The sequence below is a fragment of the Dendrobates tinctorius genome, unplaced genomic scaffold (assembly GCF_039654945.1).
Source record: "Dendrobates tinctorius isolate UK_male_01 unplaced genomic scaffold, ASM3965494v1 ptg000326l, whole genome shotgun sequence".
NCBI lineage: Eukaryota > Metazoa > Chordata > Amphibia > Anura > Dendrobatidae > Dendrobates > Dendrobates tinctorius.
In genome coordinates, this window is record NW_027361993.1 from 15,240,735 (window position 1) to 15,257,667 (window position 16,933).

Genomic DNA, 16,933 nt, shown 5'->3' on the forward strand with positions numbered 1-16,933 from the left:
AACACAAGCATAAAACTGTATACAGTGTTGGGCAAATTTGAAATCTCAGTATATATTTCCGGAGTCACCCTCAGACGCTCACTCAGTCTGGGTTTGACCATAATAAAAAATGTTGTAAAAAAGGTACTGGATAACAAGATATCAAGTATATATATATTATAGGGTACAATTGAAATCTCCGTTAACATAGTCCCGTAGACAGTCTCAGACGCTTACCCAGAATGGATTTGACCGTAATACTAAATGTCGAACAAAGGTACTGTATAACATGATACAAGCTGTATCAAGTATAGGGTAAAAATTGGTATCTCCGATTCACTGTATATATTGAAGGCGCAATCCACACATGCTCACACACGCTCATTCACTATGGATGATACCGTAATACAAAATTTGGCACAAAGGTACTGTATCAGCACATACCAGGTGTATCCAGTCTAGGGGTAATTGTAAATTTTCTTCTATACTTCCGGAGTCAGACACACTGACTCTCACAGGCTCAGTATATATTACACCATAATTTAACAAGTAGAAAAAGGGAAAGGTAGTCGAAGCGTACAACAGTATACAGTGTTGTGGTACTTTTAAATCTTCGTATATATTTCAATTTCAGTAAGCCAGTCCAGACTCTCCGCTACTGGAAACTACATGGATTCAAGTACAGATGGAAATTCGAGTGTTATCAGAAATTTGGGAATTACTCATCGCGGGAAAACCTCCCGGTAGATGTTGCAGAGGCGATGCAGACCCTCAATTACTTTGTCTGTGGAGACAGCGAAAACGGTTCTCTGTGAAGAAAGGATTGCTTTATCGCAGTAGCGTGGATCACATCACCGTTACTCGTTTCCATCAAACTGTGATCACAGGGAGAGATGTACACATGGTCCTCACTGCCTATCATGATGTGTCTGGTCGTTTTGGACTGCCAAAGACAGAAGCCACAGGCCGTAGGCGATTCTATTGGATTTGCATGAGAGGAGACATTGAAAAATGGTGGCAGGAATGTCACATGTCTGTGACTATCACAACTGTGAAAGGTGATCATAAAGCACCACTGCATCCGCTTGTAAGTTGATGTCCATTACAAATGGTAGCCATTGATCATCTGAAGGTAGAGGCCAGCAGGACAGGTCATAGCTACATCTTAACCATCATCGATCAATACACCAAATTTCTAGTGGCCGTCCCTGAGAAGAATTTAACTGCCCAGATTACACAGCGGTGGAGCAGGGAGAGGTAAGTATTGCAACTTGCAAGTGCTGTGGCCACGACCAAGCAGGGGGGCACATTCGTGGTTGACGGTACTGGCACAGGGCCCCTCATAGTACGCTGGTGTGTCTGACAGTGGGTGGACCCTCCCACCATCAGAGACACTGTATTGTACTATGAGGGGCCCTGTGCCAGTGCAGTCGACCATCTGTGGGCCCATCCACCTGTTCAGAGCAACGGCAATTGCCCGGGTGCGCCAGATGTTGACCCCAGCCATTGGGGGGGTGGGCAGCCCACTTAGGGAGGTTTAAAAAATGGCATATGTTGATGTGTTGGCTGGACATTTAGCTGCTGCAAAGGGCGTAATTGGGCAAGTCCGAGGAAGAGGAGGACAAAAGAGAGGCAGTTTTCTGGCAACCTATGTGTCATCAGGGGAAGGTGGGACAAAATCCTTTGCAACCCATGCATGGTTCATTTTAATGAAGGTTAGATCATCAACATTTTGGGTAGACAGACGGGTCCTTTTTTCTGTCAGGACTGATCCAGCAGCACTGAAGACTCTTTCAGATAACACACTAGCAGCAGGGCAAGCGAGCTCCTATAAGGCATATTGTGCCAATTCAGGCCAGGCGTCCAGTATAGAGGCCCAATAGTGCTGTCTCCTGTCACTTTTAATCGATGCAGTATTAGCAGTTGTGTGAGTGGTACTTGAGAAATCATTCCACAATCATTCCCTGTCTCCAACGCCACTTCGGCTGTGTGCACCACGAACACCTCTTCCATTGTGCCCACTACGGCTCATGGGAGAAACAGCACCACTGCTGTGTGCTGGGAAAGCCTCAAACAAACGGTTTACCAGAGTTGCTTGTTTGTTAGCCAATATTATCTCTAGGTTCTCCTGTGGCATGATGTTGTGTAATTTGCCTATGTAGCGTGGATCGATGATGCTGGCCAGCCAGTAGTCTTCATCTCTCATTTTGGAAATGCGGTGGTCCCTTTTTAGGATCCGCAAGGCATAATCGCACATGTGGGCCAATGTTCCAGGTGTCAATGATGCACTGCCAGTGGTGGGTGGAGGAGCACTTTCTGGCAAATTCACATCCCTACAGTCACGCACAAACCCTGTACCTGACCTTGGAACGCCAACATATTCTCTTGCCCCCTGAGAAGCATCCTCCTGCCCAAAATAATCATCCCTCTCATCCTCCTCCTCCTCCTCTTCCTCTTCTTCCTACACCTTGTCCAGGACAGTTCCCTGACCAGACAATGGCTGACTATCATCAAGGCTTCCCGCCTCCTCCTCTGCAGATGCCTGATCCTTAATGTGCGTCAAACTTTGCATGAGCAGACGCATAAGTGGGATGCTCATGCTTATGATGGCGTCGTCTGCGCTTACCAGCCGTGTGCATTCCTCAGAACACTGAAGGACTTAACAGAATTCTTTCAGCTTTGACCACTGCACACCCGACAATTCCATGTCTTCCCTCAAACTGCCTGCCCATCTATCCTCCCACAATGCATTACAGCCTGCCTCTGTTCACACAGCCTCTCAACCATGTGCAGGGTGGAGTTCCACCTTGTTGCGATGTCTATGATTAGGCGGTGCTTGGGGAGGTGACGCAATCGCTGCAGCTTCTGCATACGACTGGAGTGTATGGCCGAGCGACGGATGTGCGAGCACAGTCTTTGCACCTTATGGAGCAGGGATGTTAACTCCGGATAATTATTAAGAAAACACTGCACCACCAGGTTCAAAGTGTGAGCAAGGCAAGGTATGTGTGTGAGTTTTGCATGGGCTATGGCTGCCACAAAATTACATCCGTTATCACTGACTACCTTGCCTGCCTCAAGATGTAGACTGCCCAGCCATGACTCTGTTTGTCGCTGCAAGTAGTTGGCCAGTACCTCCGCGGTGTGTCTGTTGTCGCCCAAAGACATCATCTTTAACACAGCCTGCTGACGCTTACCACTAGCTGTTCCATAGTGGGACACCTCGTGTGCAACACTGCCAGCTGCGGATGGAGTGCTCGTGCGACTGCGCTCTGTGGACAAGCTTTTGCTGATAGAGGAGGATCAAAAGCCTAGAGCCAACTGTTTCTTATACCGTGGGCTAGGCAGCACTTTTCCACCTCCGCTGCATCCACCACATTCACCCAGTGCGCAGTGATGGACACGTAACGGCCTTGGCCATGCCTACTGGTCCTTGCATCTGTTGTGAGGTGCACCTTTCCACTCACTGACTGTTTTAGTGCATGGACAATGCGGTCTTTCACATGACGGTGGAGGGCAGGGATGGCTTTTCGAGAAAAGAAGTGCTGACTGGGTAGGTCATAGCGTGGGACAGCATAGGCCATGAGGTTGCGGAAAGCTTCGCTTTCAACCAAATGGTAGGGCATCATCTCTAATGAGATTAGTTTGGCAGTGTACGCGGATGAAAGGATGAGTACTTTCTTGTCCTACTCAGAGTGTCTGATATGGTGAGCTGGACTGGAGAGCAGCATATGGGGGAAGTAGCGGTGGACCGGACGGAGTGAGAGGGTGTTGGTGATGGTATTGGTGGTAACGGCCTAGATTCAGTGTTGTGTTGCAAAACCATTGTGATTCCCTGAGTGCTTTGGCCTTGCGACGACACCTCCACATTTAGTGCTGGTGGTGTGCTTAACGGTGGCAGTTTTCTTACAGTGGGGGAAGCGATGGCGCATTGCTGGCTACCTTCAGTCGGAGCAGGTGCACATGTGCTACCTGAGGTTTTGTAGTCAGTCCACGCTTGCAAGTGCATGTTGACTAAATGTCTAAGCATGCAACTGGTATTCAAATTTCTGAGTTGTTTACCTCGGCTAAAGGTCCTTCCGCACTTCTTACAGGTAACCTTTGCCTCATCAGTAGGATTTTGGACAAAGAAGTGCCACACTGCACTCTTCCTACTATGGTATACATTTTCTGGCCTTGCACACTGTGCTAAGTTGACCGTCTGGCCAAGCTGTCCTGCAACTCTTTTAGTTTTTGGTCCACGTTTTTGGGCAGCTACGGGCCTGCCAGATAACCGCTGCTCCGATGTCAATGCCTGCTGCGGATCCTTCTCCTTATCTGAACTATTGCCAGTGCCACCCTCCTCCCCCAATGGATGCCAATCCGGGTCAAGAACTGGGTCATCCATCACCTCCTCTTCAAAGTCATCTGCACCTTCCTCTTTACCTTCCTCTGTATCACTGTGCAATGTGGTATAGTATGCGGGAAGGGGCACATGACTTTCATCAGGGTCAGATTCTGGCTCAATAGACTGCAAGGGCAATGTAGTGCTCTGGGTCGATGTACCAGGAGAATCATCTAGCAGTAGCTGTGCATCAGTGCACTCCATGTCAGATTCATCTTGGACTGGGGAATTCTGGATTTGACTGGATAACCCAAGCATGGTAGGTGAAAAGAGCTCCATAGAGTAATCTGAAATGTGGGCAGCCGCATCCTTAACTTTTGGTGGGGGTGAAGGACACAAGGAAAGGTGTTTTTCCTGACCAGAACCCTGCTCTGACGACTCCGTGCTTGCAGGTTTCGAATGTTCAGAAGAGGAGGCAATAGAGCTGGTGGCTGTTTCGGCAATGTAGGCCAAAACCTGTTCCTGATGCTCCGGCTTTAAAAGCGGTTTTCCTATTCCAAGAAAAGGCAACCTTACAGGCCTTCTTGTGTTATGATGAGTCACCGAAGGAGGAAAAACAAAATACCAGCTAAGTCCAGAAAAACCAGAGAGGTTGGCAGCTATCAGATTGCAGACCCTGGACCTATCCACAACAACTAGCAGTAGCCGTGGGGGGTTCCTACGGTGCCCTAGACCCCTCGATCACAGCCGGAGAACTACATAGCCTAAAGACAGAAAGGAGAAAAAACTAAACTGCCCCAGAGCAGACCCCAAAGCAATAGGCAGCCCCCAACATATAATGACGGTGAAGCAAGATGAAAACACTAACACAGATAGAAAGATAGGTTGAGCAAATGATGGGGCCCAAGCTAACTACATAGGACAGGACAGGAAAGCTGCTGTCTGCCATCCGCAAAAACCCTATCAAAATGAGCCAACCGACTGATAGGAAAAACAGGCCCTGAAGTCGCTAGGGTTCAAAAGACAATATCAGCACTCAGGTATATTCTGAAGACAGAGCAAAAGATCAACAGATCAGAGACAAAAATGGAATTCAGCTCACCCCCGGCCGGGGATGGCAGAACTCCCAAAAAACAAGGCAAAACAAAAACAAAACTGAAGAGTACAAAGCAGAGCAGAAAAACTTAGCTTTGAGATGCAGGAATCAGACTGGTCTCCAAGAATCCAGCAGGAAAATCACCAGCCAGGAAGAAGGGCGTCGACAGCCTTATATCCAGTCCTCAATTCCAGCCACCCAGTCATCATCTAGCTGCCCAGGTGTTTGGTAATCAGCCTCACTACCTTCCTTCACCAGAGGAGGGAGTTCATCAGACCTCAATGGTGAAGGGAAAAATGAACTCACAACAGTACCTCCCCCTTGAGGAGGGGTCACCGAACCCTCATCCATGCCACCAGGGCGATCCGGGTGAGCCCGATGAAAGGTACGCACCAATCTTTCGGCATGAATATCAGAGGCAGAGACCCAGGAATTATCCTCCTGACCATAACCCTTCCACTTAACCAAATACTGGAGTCTCCGTCTAGCCAGACGGGAATCCAGTATCTTCTCTACCTCATATTCCATGTTACCTTCAACCAATATAGGGTCAGGAGGAGACACCACAGGAACTACTGGTTCAACAAACCTCTTCAACAAGGACTTATGAAACACATTATGAATTTTAAATGTGACAGGAAGAGCCAACCAAAAAGAGACCGGATTAATAATCTCCAAAATCTTGTAAGGTCCAATAAATCTAGGCTTAAACTTAGGAGAAGCCACCTTCATAGCGATATTTTTTGATGACAACCAAACCATATCACCCACCTTAAACTGGGGACCAACGGTCCTACGCCGGTTGGAAAACCGCTGGGCCTTTTCCTGGGAGAGAGACAACTTATCCACTACTTGGTCCCAGATCTGGTGCATTCTCTCCACCACAGTGTCAACACCTGGGCAGGCAGAAGGCTCCACCTGCCCTGAAGAAAATCGAGGGTGAAAACCAAAGTTACAAAAAAAAGGTGACATCAAAGTGGCAGAACTAGCTCTATTATTTAAAGCAAATTCGGCCAAGGGCAAAAATGAAACCCAATCATCCTGATCGGCAGAAATAAAACATCTCAAATACGACTCCAAAGTCTGGTTTGTTCTCTCCGTCTGCCCATTGGTCTGAGGGTGAAATGCAGAGGAGAAGGACAACTGAATTCCCAGCTTGGAACAGAAAGTCCTCCAAAATCTAGACACAAACTGAACTCCTCTGTCAGATACAATGTTCTCAGGAATCCCGTGCAAGCGAACCACCTGTTGCAAAAACAAGGGCACCTACTCAGAGGAAGATGGCAACTTAGGAAGTGGTACAAGATGGACCATCTTAGAGAATCTATCACAAATCACCCAAATAACAGTCATTCTCTGAGAGACAGGCATATCAGAGATAAAATCCATTGAAATATGGGTCCATGGCCTCCTGGGCACCGGCAAAGGCATCAACAAGCCACTAGAGCGAGAACAAGGTTTAGACCGGGAGCAAGTCCCACAGGACTGCACAAAATTCCTGACATCATGAGACAAGGCGGGCCACCAAAAAGACCGACTCACCAGATCTCTAGTACCAAAAATACCTGGATGACCAGCCAATGCAGAGCAATGAACTTCAAACCTCACTCTCTTACTCCACTGGTCAGGAACATACAACTTTCCACTGGGACAACGCTCAGGTTTGTCCTCCTGAAACTCTTCCAGAGCACGTCTCAAATCGGGCGAGATGGCAGAAGAACTACCCCCTCGCCTAAGATGGTAGCAGGCTTAGTCACAACAGGAGAATCAGCAAGGAAACTCCTAGAGAGGGCGTCTGCCTTGACATTCTTAGTGCCCGGAAGAAAAGAGACCACAAAATCAAAACGTGTGAAAAACAAGGCCCACCTAGCCTGTCTAGGATTCAAGCGCTTGGCCAACTCCAGGTAAATCAAATTCTTGTGGTCAGTAAGGACCACGACTTGGTGTTTGGCTCCCTCCAACAAATGTCTCCACTCCTCAAATGCCCATTTCATGGCCAACAGTTCCCGATTCCCCACATCATAGTTACGTTCGGATGGGGAGAACTTTCGGGAAAAGAAAGCACAAGGATTCATTTTAGATGTCACAGGATCTTTTTGGGACAACACCGCTCCTGCACCAATCTCAGAAGCGTCCACCTCCACCTGAAACGGGAGTGAGTCATCAGGTTGCCGCAAAACCGGAGCAGAAGTGAATCTTCGCTTCAGCTCCTGAAAGGAAGAAACAGCCTCCGGAGACCAATTCAGCACATCAGCACCCTTCCTAGTCAAATCCGTCAATGGCTTGGCAATACCAGAAAAATTAGCTATAAATTTCCGATAAAAATTAGCAAAACCCAAAAACTTCTGGAGGGCCTTCAAAGAAGTGGGTTGAACCCAATCATAAATGGCCTGTACCTTGGCCGGGTCCATTTCAATAGTTGACGGAGACAAAATAAATCCCAAAAATGAAATCCTCTGTACCCCAAAAAGGCATTTCGATCCCTTGACATACAGGGAATTCTCCCTCAAAATCTGGAACACAGTCCGAACATGTTCCACATGAGAGTCCCAATTCTTGGAGAAGATCAAAATATCATCCAGATAGATAATCAAAAATGTATCCACAAAGTCTCGGAATATATCGTTCATGAAGCACTGGAAGACAGAAGGGGCATTAGTGAGCCCAAAAGGCATCACCAGGTACTCAAAATGTCCCTCTGGAGTATTAAACGCCATCTTCCATTCATCCCCATGCTTAATGCGAATAAGATTATACGCCCCCCTGAGGTCAAGCTTGGTAAGCCAGCAAGCACCTTTAACTCTGGAGAATAGATCAGAAATCAGGGGTAACGGATACCGATATTTAACAGTAATTTTGTTGAGGGCACGATAGTCAATACAAGGCCTTAATGAACCATCCTTTTTAGCCACGAAAAAAAAACCAGCACCTAAGGGTGAAGAGGATGGTCTAATATGACCCTTCTCCAATGTCTCCTTAATATAGGATCGCATAGCCTCGTGCTTGGGTACAGATAAATTGAAAAGCCGACCCTTGGGGATTTTACACCCCGGGTTCAGCTCAATTGCACAGTCATAACTCCTATGAGGAGGCAAAGACGCAGACTCATTCTCACTAAATACATCATAAAAGTCAGCCAAATAGTCAGGAACATCATGCGACTGGGGAGAAGTGGAGAAAACAGGAGCATCACTAAGGGCACACCGACAACCCCAACTCACCACAGACAAAGATTTCCAATCCAGAACTGGATTATGGATTTGCAACCAGGGAAACCCCAGAACAATGGTATCATGCAAATTATGCAACACCAAAAATCTGCAATTTTCTTGATGGTCTGGGGCGACCCACATTACCACCTGGGTCCAAAACTGAGGTTTATTCTTCGCCAAAGGAGTAGCATCAATACCCCTCAAAGGGATAGGCGTCCGCAGAGGTGTCATAGGAAATCCACAATGTTTAGCAAAATCCAAGTCCATCAGGTTAAGAGCTGCTCCTGAATCCACAAAAGCCTTGGCGGAAAATGTGGACAGGGAGCAGATCAGAGTAATTGCCAGAAGAAACTTGGGTTGAACACCACCCACAGAAAACGTGTGTGCACAACGTTTCTCTCGTTTAGGGCAGACAGAAATAATATGCGAGGCATCTCCACAAAAAAACACAGCTTATTACGCCTTCTAAACTCCTGATGTTGCCCCCTAGACAAAACTCTATCACATTGCATAGGTTCAGACATTTGTTCAACAGGTGGCAACATCTCTCGTGTAGTTTTGCGTTCACGTAAACGCCGATCCACCTGAATGGCTAATGACATAGAATCGTCAAGACCAGAGGGAACAGGAAATCCCACCATAGTATCTTTTACAGTTTCTGACAAACCTTTCCGAAAGAGGGCTGCCAAGGCACCATCATTCCAGGTAGTAAGGACCGCCCACTTTTGGAATTTTTGACAGTACAACTCTGCCGAATCCCGACCCTGGCTTAATGCCAACAGGGTCTTTTCAGCCTGATCAATAGCATTAGGTTCATCATACAACAACCCCATGGCTTGAAAAAATGCGTTCACATTATTCAGAATAGGATCATCAGGTTTCAAAGAAAACGCCCAATCCTGGGGATCGCCGCTCAGCAAAGAGATGACAATTTTAACCTGCTGCGCGGAGTTCCCCGACGAGTTAGGCTTCAAGGCAAAAAATAATTTACAATCATTCTTGAAATTCAAGAATTTAGACCGATCCCCAAAAAACACATCAGGAGTGGGAATCTTTGGTTCAGCAGCATGTGAATGAGCAAGATAGGCGGAAATTCCCCGCACTTCAGCAGCGAGCTGCTCCACACGATCAGACAATTGCTTCATCTCCATTGAGAGAAAAATTCCCCCTACGGCCTCAGAGCTATAGAGAAAAAAATATGCACACACAAAAAAAAAAAATTCTGACACTTTTTTTTTTTTTTTTTTTTTACAATTCTCTCCTGCTATTGAGTACCCTAGGATCTGTGGTAGGGCTGGTGATTCTGTTATGATGAGTCACCGAAGGAGGAAAAACAAAATACCAGCTAAGTCCAGAAAAACCAGAAAGGTTGGCAGCTATCGGATTGCAGACCCCTGGACCTATCCACAGCAACTAGCAGTAGCCGTGGGGGGTTCCTACGGTTCCCTAGACCCCTCGATCACAGCCGGAGAACTACATAGCCTAAAGACAGAAAGGAGAAAAAACTAAACTGCCCCAGAGCAGACCCCAAAGCAATAGGCAGCCCCCAACATATAATGACGGTGAAGCAAGATGAAAACACTAACACAGATAGAAAGATAGGTTGAGCAAATGATGGGGCCCAAGCTAACTACATAGGACAGGACAGGAAAGCTGCTGTCTGCCATCCGCAAAAACCCTATCAAAATGAGCCAACCGACTGATAGGAAAAACAGGCCCTGAAGTCGCTAGGCTTCAAAAGACTATATCAGCACTCAGGTATATTCTGAAGACAGAGCAAAAGATCAAACAGATCAGAGACAAAAATGGAATTCAGCTCACCCCCGGCCAGGGATGGCAGAACTCCCAAAAAACAAGGCAAAACAAAAACAAAACTGAAGAGTACAAAGCAGAGCAGAAAAACTTAGCTTTGAGATGCAGGAATCAGACTGGTCTCCAAGAATCCAGCAGGAAAATCACCAGCCAGGAAAAGGGCGTCGGCAGCCTTATATCCAGTCCTCAATTCCAGCCACCCAGTCATCATCTAGCTGCCCAGGTGTTTGGTAATCAGCCTCACTACCTTCGTTCACCAGAGGAGGGAGTTCATCAGACCTCAATGGTGAAGGGAAAAATGAACTCACAACATTCTTGGGCCAGAGGATGATGCAGGCTCAACACCTCCTGCTTTAGCTGCTATTGTGCTTTTGCCAGAACCAGCCGATGAACCACCAACATCAGTACCAGTTGCGTCCCCCTGCCCATGTCCGTGGACTCTTCCAACATACTTCCTCATGTTTGGGAAAATGTACAAAAAATACCAGCAGAGAGAAGGTACTGCATGAGGTGCGTCCAGCTGTGTAAGGTGTATTAAAAAAATTAAATCTACGTATATATTTTGTTAGTCACAGACGCTCTCACAGTATGTATTGGACTGTAATCCAACAAGTAGATATACGGAACTGTATCAGAAGTGTACAGCTGTATACGTTTTTTGTGTAACTAACAATCTCCATATATGTATTTACAGAGTGTCACACACACACGCTGACTCTGTATAGATGTGACTGTAATGGGAACGGCAGATATACAATACTGTATGAGAATCAGACAGCTCTATACGGTGTGTCTATTGAAAATTGTCAATCTCTGTCTATTTGTATAGGGACTGACACTTGCTGTCTCTGTCTAGTGTTGACCGTGATCAAACAGCAGATATACGAAACTGTTTGAAAAGCAGACAGCACTCACTCTAAGGTGTAGGTCTGGAAAAACGGAAAAACTCCTCGGCTTTTTTTCCAGAGTCACACACAGATAGCTTCTATTTGTCTGTGATACAAGGTGGTACATGGTAGTGTGTGAGGATCGTACACCGCTATACGGTGTCTGTATGGAAAATTGTCAATCTCCGTCTATTTCCATAGGGACTGACACACGCTGTCTCTGTCTAGTTTTCACCGTAATCAAACAGCAGACATATGAAACTGTTTGAAAAGCGGCAGCACTCTAAGGTGTAGGTCTGGAAAACCGGAAAAACTCCTCGGATTTTTTTTCCAGAGTAACACACAGATAGCTTTTATTTGTCCGTGATGCCAGCCAGTACAGGGTAGTGTGTGAGGATCGTACACCGCTATACAGTGTCTGTCTGCTAAAATTGTCAATCTCCGTCTATTTGAATAGGGACTGACACACGCTGTCTCTGTCTAGTTTTCTCCGTAATCAAACAGCAGATATATGAAACTGTTTGAAATATGGACAGCACTCTAAGGTGTAGGTCTGGAAAAACAGAAAAACTCTTTGGCTTTTTTTCCAGAGTAACACCCAGATAGCTTCTATTTGTTCGTGATACCAGCCGCCGGTACACGGTAGTGTGTTAGGAGCGTACACCGCTATACGGTCTGTGAAAAAATGAATGCTCAGTAACTCACCAGGACAAAATAATAAAAGTTGGAGTGCTTTGAAAAAAGCAGTTTGAACACCAGTGTGCACACAGCAATGCAGCTAGTAGGTAGCCTTATAATGCAGCCTAATCACCACCAGTGCTGCTGCACAAAAGCAAAAATCCTCCCCTTTCACTGCACACTAACTGTACAGTGAAAAGCAGAAGCAGTTTTTTTTTCTTCTTCCCTGCCTAAGGCTCTCCCTATTCAGAATCAGCAGCAGAACCTCTCCCTATGCTAAGATCGGCAGAATTAGGATAGCGGTCAGCGGTCACAGCCTTTTATACCCACTGTGACGCCACACAAAGCCAGCCAATCACTTAAATGACCTTCTCTAAGATGGTGGTGGCCATTGCCTATACAATCGCGTTGCCCACAGTGTGCGTCCTCAATCATTGGCTGAAAAAAGGCGCTGGAAGCATAATTTAAAACGCGACTTTGGCACTTGGGTCACCGACATCATGGCCGACCTCACGCTATTTCATGAAACCCGACTTTGGCGAAAGTCGACGATTTTTGAAATTGACCGACCCGTTTCGCTCAACTCTAGTTGCCAACTTGATTTTATTTTTATTTTTCTGGACAGCTGACCAAAAAAATCACAGACAGACAATATCTTTTTCGGACACATTGGAAAACCATAATAAATTATTATAATTGTAAGTGCCCATAATTGTGAAATGAATGCATCAGGTGCAGTTAGTGTAATCTGTAAAATCATGATCATTAAATTCAAATTAATTTGTACAAGTTTCTTAAGCTTCAAAAAAAAATCACATTTTTTTTTACAGACGGGGCAAAAAAGAGCCATATTTATATGGAATGTCCTTGAATTTCTGGACAGTTGTCAACCCTGCTTTGGACCCCAGTATAAGAGACAGTGTTATCCAATAATGATGAGAACTTCTGCTTCAAAGATCAACAAATGAAAGGCTACAGTACTTTTGCTTAACCAGTAAGAAATTATTGCTGCTTTGCAAGACTTTTTAGAGCAAACCTTTCATGTAAATGCAACCATAGCGGAAGAGACATTTTTCATTAGTCAATGTCCACAAAGATTTCAATTCTCCAAAGGTCATTAAAAGGAACTATTTTGAAAGGAGCCAGAGAACGGATCCTGCAATCTTCATCTTGCACAATTTGTTTAATGAATACCAGTTAATCAAGTCTGGCATTAATTAATTTTCAGATTGCTTCGTTGGAAATGTGTAATATTTTGTGCTAAAAATAGATGTTTGTGATTTTTTTTTCAATTTTTCAATAGTGAAATTAACAAATCTTTAAAATTTGTTAAGTAAATATGGATTCTGAATTATTACTTTAAAATTTAGGCATGAATAACATGAATGGCTGTTCTATGTCATTAGTTACAGTAGGTCTCATAATACTCTCTCATCTTTTTCATCTTCAGTGAAGCTTAGTTATAGTGTAGCTATTTTTTTTTTTACAAAGGAGGAATAGTCTCTGACTATTCCTTGAGGTTCCAAGCCAAAAGACCCTCCAGAATCAAAGGCAAGTCAAGTGGCCGACCCGTGGAACTGATTGGGATGAACTGGTGCCCTAGTATCGTACAAGAGTAATGTATTCTCTTTCAATGCACAACAGGTTCATGACCACTTTTTCTATTATGACTGTGCATAGAGGAAATAAAATAAATAGTAATATCTAATAACTCTTTTTGCGTATAGACCCTTAAGAAATAGAACAAGTGGAATAGGCCCTTTTTTCTTTTTGAAGACAAATTGTCTACCCTCTACTGCTACTCTTTTTAAAGATTGCATGATATAATTTTGAATGCAAAAAATGTGAATGTGCCACACAAAAAGTGCCCAAGGATGCAATTTAATGCAAACCTTCTCCAAAATGAAAAATGGTCCCTGACTATTCCCTAATTCCCCAACCCTCTGAGGCAGAAGACCATCTATAGCTGAGGACAAGCCAAGTGGACAACCCTTGCCAGTATTTAGGATGAACTGGTGTACTGATAATTCTCAAGACAGCAGCCAAAGCATTGCCTATAGCTCTTGTGTAATTTATTAATGGGATCACACCCTTTCTCTATTTATCAAATGGCACAAGAATACTGTACATATTTCTATCTTTTCACATTATTTTTATTCTAGCATATTTTTCATCTAAATGCACATTTTTCTTCTATATAGTGATTGTGGAGTTTTTGAGTACACATTTTCCATTTGCTTCACTGACTTTTTTCACATCACCCTTGTCTGCACTCAGAGGAGGGTTACCTTATCCTTTGACGCTCTTTTTGAATTTTTGCATGATTTAAAACCCTGTGTCTCTGAACTGCTCCCTTTCTGTAGTTTGTATATGAAAAAGGGCTCAGTTCCAGCCAGAAACACGTAATAAAACTACCTACATTTACCTTGGATTGTGCAACCTTTTTATCTCCTACAGCCATCTCCAACACCTATCCTCCTATTATCCATGGCCTGCAGAAGAAGGGAAACTTCTACGTGTTGGTGGACTGCAGCGGCTGCAGGCTTTAATTGGTATTGTGACATTCATAACTCCACCACGTGAGTAGTATCTCACCACGTACTCCTTAATTTTACCATACCACATTACCCTATAAGCACTTGTCTCTTTTTATTTCTTTATATGATATTACTATGATACCATTTTAAAATGATTGAACTCTTGACATCATGTTTGGTCCAGTTTATGTCCCATAATTCCTGTTAATTTATTATGTTAGTGCCGGTTTATGCCAGGTAGCACCACACTGTTGTTGCGGGTCATGCTTGATAGCATCAATCATATTTTATTCTTGGGACTTGTGACTCTGAAAACTTTGGGGTTAATCTTGCTGATTTGGTTTCTGTCTTTTGTCAGTACTGGGTGGAGCTGTTCTCCATAAACCAGCCAGCTCTCACAGCCAGTCAATGGTTCAGCTATCCTGGTTCCGACTTCTGTGCTGTGCTTCCGTGTTTTATGCTGATGATTCCCGTTATTTGACCTCAGCTTGATATTTGACTACCGGCTTGTTTAATGATTCTGCTCCTGAATGGACCACTTGGCTTTGACCTATCTTGGCGGCTCTTCCAACCTCTGATTTGCACTTCCAGATGACAGCCTTTCTGTGGTAGCAATCTGCTGGATCCTTTCGTAAAACCAGATTCCTGTATACAGGTAAAAGGGTATTGGTGTTATTTTGGAGTGTGCCAGACGGAGTGGCTTGGGCCCAGACTATCCAAGGTAGCCTCTTTAAGTTTGTGGCCTCAGGCATATGTGACAGTGTGTATTTTAGTTATGTTTATTTATTATGTTCAAATAAAGATGATTTTTGTTATTTAATGCATAAGCTTTTGCAGTTTATATGTTTTTGTTAAATTTAGGAAGCACTGCACATGCTTATTTTATAATTGGGTTATAAGTGGTTGAGGTCACCCGTCCTTACTAGAGAAAAAAGTTTCCTTTGTTTATAGTCCTTGGTCTACTTTAATTAGCTTCTCTAAGAGATAATGTCGAAAGGTGCCTTACCTTTCTGTGTTTATTAGTATTGAGAAACCTGTAATTCGTGTAAGCCACTCAGGAACCAAATGGAGTTTACATCCCGTCTTCACAGACCTACTGCAACCTCTGGGGCTGCTTTCATAGTACCTATGCCCTTGGCATGCATAAACATCAAAAATTATCATTTTTATTTTCTTCAGGAATGGTAAAGGAAAAAAATCCATTACATTATGTAAATAAAATAACATGCTTTGCCGAGATTTCAAACTGTGTCACTGTTCTTTCCGATTACCGCGTGCATATTTTTTACCTTGCTCGTGCCGTTATTTTCCTAGAGAACAAGAAAAAATTTCCGAAGTTGTTGTAAATATGAGACATGACAGATTTAATTATTGCAATTAAGAAAAACAAAAATCTCTAAAGGCAAAACAAAGTCAGAATATGCTGTAATATAAAACGACAACGGATTAGCTTACACCCAACAGGAAACAGGAATACATTTTTTTTTCCCAGCAAATATTCGATTATCTACCAGCAGGAATTTTTAATATGCAAAATGTTCATTGAGCACCAAAAACAATGCTCCCTGGCAGCACAAATTCCCTGCTCCCATCTGTGCTATGTTACGTTTAAATCAGTAGCTTTGTAATAAAAGCAAAATTAAATTATCATCGAGATTTCTATTGTTTTAAGAGAAGGCTAAAAGAAGATAATATTTTCAGATTACTGTCTTATAATATATGGGATATGATTCACCAAGTGAAAAGGTATCTTCACACACGGCTCCTCTCCGTCCACCTCATACACATGCGGCTCCGCTTCGTACACCTCATACACGCACGGCTCCTCTCCATCCACATCATACACATGCGGCTCGGCTCCGTCCACCTCATACACACACGGCTCCTCTCTGTCCACCTCATACACATGCGGCTCCACTCCGTACACTTCGTACACATGTGGCTCCGCTCCGTACACCTCTTACACACACGGCTCCTCTCTGTCCACCTCATACACATGCAGCTCCGCTCCGTCCACCTCATACACACACGGCTCCTCTCCGTCCACCTCATACACATGCGGCTCCGCACACTTCGCACACACGCGGCTCCGCTCCATCCACATCATACACACATGGCTCCTCTCCGTACACCTCGTACACACGCGACTCCGCTCTGTACACTTCGTACACATGCGGCTTCTCTCCATACACCTTGTACACACACGGCTCCACTCCGTCCACCTCATACACACGTGGCTCTGCTCCATACACTTCGTACACACGCGGCTCTGCTCACCTCATACATACACGGCTCCGCTCACTTCGTACACACATGGCTGCGCTCTATACACTTTGTATACACATGGCTCCGCTCCGTACACCTTGCACACATACGGCTCTGCTATGTCTACCCTGTAAACCCCTCCT

General features: G+C 44.6%; 1 long non-coding RNA gene across 1 annotated transcript in view; it reads left to right on the forward strand.

The window, feature by feature from the left end:
• The window catches only part of LOC141074151 (uncharacterized), a 42,333-nt gene that overhangs the window by 16,867 nt on the left and 8,533 nt on the right, over positions 1-16,933 (forward strand). The window contains exon 2 of the long non-coding RNA XR_012227137.1: positions 14,446-14,567. This is a non-coding gene — a long non-coding RNA (uncharacterized lncRNA). The remainder of the gene's footprint in view (positions 1-14,445; positions 14,568-16,933) is intronic.